The sequence below is a fragment of the Myodes glareolus genome, chromosome 7, assembly GCF_982192425.1.
Source record: "Myodes glareolus chromosome 7, mMyoGla1.1, whole genome shotgun sequence".
Classification (NCBI taxonomy): domain Eukaryota; kingdom Metazoa; phylum Chordata; class Mammalia; order Rodentia; family Cricetidae; genus Myodes; species Myodes glareolus.
The window spans coordinates 100,830,813-100,836,812 of record NC_142032.1 but is presented as its reverse complement, the minus strand read 5'-3'; positions in this window follow the sequence as shown (position 1 = coordinate 100,836,812).

Here is a 6,000-nt window from a genome sequence, read left to right as displayed (position 1 = left end):
CGTCCTCTTCCTGCCTAGCTATTGGCCATTCAGCTCTTTATGAAGCCAGTCTCGGTGCACATTTTCACAAAGTGTAAAGTAATATTCTGCAATGTGCCTCCCTTTTGTCAAAATAAAAAAAGAAAGGTTTTAACTCTAACATAATAAAACTATAAACAATAAGAACAATTGTCAGGTAAAAATTATATTCAAAATGCCCAGTCTTTTTGCATTTGACAAATTCAGATAAAGTACTCCATTATCTATCCAGTCTTGATGAGTCCAAAGTTTTGTACCTATTTCACTTTCTTTGGTAATAGCTTGTTTTACCAAAACAAAACTATTTGTAGACCTCAAATCATTTTCCTGGATAAACAATTTAAGCTTTTGTATCTCCTAATCTTCTATACTTTACCCTCTTTTCTGAGATTCTTTTCTGAAATTGGTAGCAAGAAAAACTGTAACTGTAACTATTCAGTCTTCAACTCTCTCTATATGCACATATAGGCTTGAGTGTGAAAACATACCTAATGTGACTGCAAGTTTGATTGTTATAGATAACTGCTAACCTGTCTTCCTTTATTATTCTTAATAACTTTCCAGGATTAGAAATTTACATTACATTTTTGAATGAGCTGCATAGGTACAATACCTTCAGCAAGAATATAAACATACAAACAAAATAACAAAAATAACTGTAAATTTGTATCAATATACAAAAAATATCTTAAGCAAGAATAGAAACCTATTTTCAGTCTAACAAAATAACCCTAAAAATGAATCAACATACAAAAAACCATACCAATGTAAAATACTTGAGACTAGTGGTTGATCTTTTTAGTTTGAAAAATAATCTACTCTTTTGTCCTATTATTTTATCCCCCGTCTTTTTCTTTTCAGAACAAGATCCCTGAATGTATTTTCCTTTGCTTAGTATCCTCCCTGACCATGACCAGTAACAACTTGTAACCACCTCCCCTAAATGACGACAAACATTGAACAAGAAAAACCACCCATCCCTCTGCTTTGGAGTGTGGGAGTCATGTTCTTAATATTACTTTCTGCTGTCTGGGGTAATAGCATCCTTAGGGAACCCTAAAATATTGGAGTAAAGATAAGTTTCTGGAAGCCTAGCTGTTGTCAAGTCTCGGTGTGATGGGAGAGTGCAAGGTTCATCTGCAGCCCTGACTGTAGGCTGTAGTCCTGTGTGAGGCTGGACTACCTCAGTCAGCATACTTGAAACTGTTCTGGATGCAGAACTCTGAGGAAACTGTAACAGAGGTATTTGGAGAGGCTGGATCACCTAAGCCACTCATTTTCATAGGTGTCTGTCTCCCTTACTTTGAAAACACAATAAATCGTTCAAAGGTAACCTACATATCTACATTAACACAAGTATGGACTGTGTATTGCACATAAGCACGAAGAAGATACTTTTGTTTTGTGTCTGAGCAAGTAAAATACACATCACCTGTCTTGTAGGTTTTTATGTTTATTGTTCTTATGTCTGTAGCTAGGATTTCTTGTATCTATTAACTTTGAAGGAATCCATAGCTTTTCATTTTCTGTGGAAACAAAAGCATAACACAATACAAACTGAATTCCATTTTAAAGTGAAGGTATTCTTCAACCATCTAGGCTGGGTTAATTGAGCAATCTCTCTTATAGTCCCATGTCTCTTCTTCAGTCATCTAGACTGATTTAATTCAGCAATCCCTCTTACAATCCCATGTCTCTTAGCAGCCGTCATTTGCTCATCAGCAATCAGAAATTTAAAGTCAACAAGACACCACATAAGGTCTAGACTCTGTATATTTTCCATCTTTCCATGGTTTATCCTTTTTATATTATTTTATTCTTGCTTTAAAGACTTTATCTTATTATTTATAAACCATTTATTTTTCTACGATGATTTATAACTATTTTTTAAGCCTATGCACCTTTTTTTAAACGCACAAACATGCTCAGAGATTTTTTTTTTTTTTTGGTCTGAGCTGTCTTTATGGAGCACCTGCAGCATTCTCTAACCACAAATTTTGAGACAAATTTTAAACTGCTATGTCAGCTGCTGTGCAGCCCAGCTTAGCACATGGTTAGAGTGGATGCTCCAGCCTGCAGGCTGCTAGCAGTCAGTAGCCATGTCTCTGCATACCACGCCTATCCAGGAGATCATAGTAACCAGAAAACCTCATTTCACTCTGTGTTCTGAACTCTGTTTCTAGCTTTCTCAGGTCTCTGTGGATATACAAGGTACCACATTGGGTACCATGCGTAACAAGTTTTTCTCTGTATCCCCAGCCAGCTCCCAAATAACCTTAAGGAGACTTCTTATTAATTATGAGTGCTTGACCTTAGCTTAAATTTGTTTCTAACTAACTCTTATAACTTAAATTAGCTGTGTATTATAATCTACATACTGTCACATGGTTCGTGGCTTTTACCATTCCTCCTGCATGTCCTGCTTCCTCTGCATCTGGCTGGGAGCTCCACCTTTCTTCTTCCCCACGACCTCTCTGCCCTCAGAAGCCCTGTCTGAGCTCTTCCTGCTTAGTTATTGGCCATTCAGTTCTTTACTAAACCAATCACAGTGACACATCTTCACACCATATAAAGGAATATTCTGCAACATCTCCACATAAAATATTTAACTACTAAACTATTTAAATAGCAATTAATAGAGTTTGTTAGTACAGAAGCACACACTTATAAAAGTGGGAACAAGCTAGTGGGGTAGAAATTGGAGGGCACACAAACACTTTCAGGTACCAATGTTTTTCTTTGTTTGGTTTTTGGTTTTCATGACAGGGATTCTCTGTGTAGCTCAGGCTGTCCTGGATCTTACTCTGGAGGCCATGCTGACCTTGAACTCACAGAACTTTACCTGCCTCTGCCTCCCAAGTGCTGGGATAAAAGTGTAAACCACCACTACCCAGCGAGTACCAATATTTTTAACAACTATGTCTTGGTCATAGCCACAGGACATTAATGGCAGCTATGTCTTGTCCACCATTCATATTTTCACAGAAACTATCATTGTCTAAGCAATAAAAAGAGAAAAACTCTTAACAAATAACCTATTTAGTTAAAAAAACATAAAATACCACAATTTCATATCAGATCAATCAACTATTAATAAAGTTAAGTGCAATATTTCTCATTTTTTAAAAAATTCTAAACTTTACTATCTGCAGAAGAAACTGGAGACTATCCTGGTAAAAGAAATAGTTCAGACTCTGAAATACAAGCATCATATATTTTCTCTAGTGTGAAATATGAAAAAAGAAGGATGTCTGATAAACACTACAACTGGTATCAGTGGGAGGGAGAAGAAGAAATGAACCATGGATGTGAGGGCAAGATAATCAACATATTTTATACACATAGAAAACCGTCCTAAATGAAGTCCATTGCTTTTGGTCAAGTAATATAAACTAATAAAAATGAATAGAGAAACAAATTGTTCACCAAATTTGAAATATGTAATGCCTCCACCTTTTCTATGGTCACCAGTCAGTGCAATAGGACACAGAACCTCACTGTTGTAGAGTAACAGCAACTACCACCTTTTACCAACATCTCTTCTAAATCTTCTCATTCATAACTGCCCTCTCCATCCAATTTCCAGGTCAGTGTTGTCATCCCAGTTGGAGATATCCCTGATATAGAGTGTTCTGTTAAATGAATTAAACACCCTTTATGGTTTTTTTATATGGCATAATTCTATATTCCAAATCAAAACAGGAAAATTTGGTTAGGAGCACACTTCATTGTTGGAGTGCTTGAGTGTTTCCGGTGACTCCCTGATCATGTCTTCAGTACCAAAGGGGAGTAGGTGGAAGAGGAGTAGTGGGTCTAGCATCTCTGGGAGGAGAGGTGAGGAGACAGACGGGAGAGCAGCAAAAGGCCCATAGTTGTTGGCCTCTGATGTCATATTGGGATTTTTCATGTGCCAGTTTTTATCTCTTTCATGTTTATGTTGACACTGCCAGCTCCCTATCACTGTTCTATGCTCACAGAAGGAGGCCTGGCAAACCCCCGCCATCTGTGTTGTTGATACTGACCCATCTCCACATCAGTTTGGGTACTTTATGTCTAGGCAAACCAGGATGCCAATCATGCCTAAAGTTTTGGAACTACTCTGGCTAAACTTCTAATTGCATTTCTTGTATTCTGTAACTCTGTGCTCCATATTTATTTCATGGAATTAACCACAGTTTGAGTTGTAGACTAATACTATATGGCCATCAACAGCCATCTGAATTATTCCTCAGTGCTCACCAACACCTGGATAAAGTGCCGACATGTGCTACTAATTTAGAGTTCATAATTCTTTATGCTACTAGGCCTGTATCTTCTTAGCCTCTGAAAGAGACAAGATAGTCTTCTCTGTTGTCCCTGTTGCCAGCATGAGCGTGACTCAACTTGCTCTGCCAAACTCAAACCACTTTTAATGATCACACCCATCAACCTTTTTGAAAGTATTTTCACCATAGATCCAGACATATGCTCCATATTACTCTCCGGCTCTGGTCCTCCACTCAGAGCTGGGCATGACTTCCAGGAGTAGTAACACAAAGCTCTTACCGGTTTACAGGCTCAGTCTGGCTTTCCTGAAGTGCTTCTTGTTTCGTTCTATCATTGCTGCTTACAGGACTCCTTCCTTGTTTATACTCTCGGACTCTATGTGTGTACTTTCTCTCCTACAGTAACATCAAGACCTTGTACAATCTTTTCTTCAAAATAGATAGAAATTCTTTGTGTTCTCAGTCAACTCCTCCCAACTAAATAAGTTAAGACTGAGTCAATGCTAACCAGAATCCACAGGAATCTGTTCTCTCATTCGATCCCAAGAATTTCGTAAATATATTCATTTTAATATCATACAAACTATCAAAAATACTAAGAAGTACCAAAAGAAAGATTACTAGCTTTATAAAACAACTTTCAGAAGAAAAAGTGGAATGAGTCTGATCTAATAGTGTTTATTATTGTGAGTATTTAAGCCTCTACCCTGCTGATTAATGTGAATACTGCATATTCTGTTCTGAGCGATGGTTCTCACAACATGAGACTCCTTTCATATAAATAAGTTATGTCTTAAATTTCAGGTAAGAGTGACAGTATATGATTCATCCATGCTTAATTCAAGTTCCTTTTTTTCTCATTATATCAAAAGGATGGAAAACCACAACCAGATTTTATCCTGTCTTACCAAGTCTGAGCATTTAATGCATCCCCTCCAGATAAACAGGTATTCAGTGATGTCTGCTAATTTAGTAGTTTACTGAATATTCTTTTCTCTTAAAACCATTAGGAAGAGACTTTGGAGAAATGGGTAACAGGAGACACAGCCTGATGATATGGAAAATAAATGTTATGCACCTGGTAGTTTGTTTCCATGATAAACTCACCCTTGAATCAAAGACTTTTGTCCAAAATACTGCATGGAAAGACTAGCGGGTTAAAGGGAGAGCCATGGGACTAGTTATGGGACTTATGTCTCTTGCAATCATTGGTATCTTTTTCATACTAAGCCCCCCTTTTTTTTTGCTTCCTTGGATTATCAGCGTTTCTTCCCTCCTCACCTCTATTTCGTGTGGAAGTTTGTGTGTTGAGCTGCATGGTCCTCCTCGAAAGTCTCCTTGCAGCCTCTACTCTCCACTTCCTGTGTCCCAACCCTCATTTTGTCTGGACTGGAGAGACTTTGTGTTTGTTGGCATTCCCCTTACACAGTCGCATTCATACTCAGATCAGTGTCAATCGAATTGTCACCGACACACACTGTTAACTGTTAACTTCCTTTCTGTTTGTGTGTTTGGCAAGATATCTGTCCCACATCTCCACAGAATATTTAGGTGAATATCATCTGTATGCTAGCTTATTTTCATTTTCAGTACTCTTTAAGTAATTCAGAAACACTTCTTTCAGAACAAGGTAGTAAGCAGTAATTTTTATATCAACACATCAGTACATTAAGGACTGAGACTACTGATAGAGAAGGCTGGCTATTTGATCTGATGA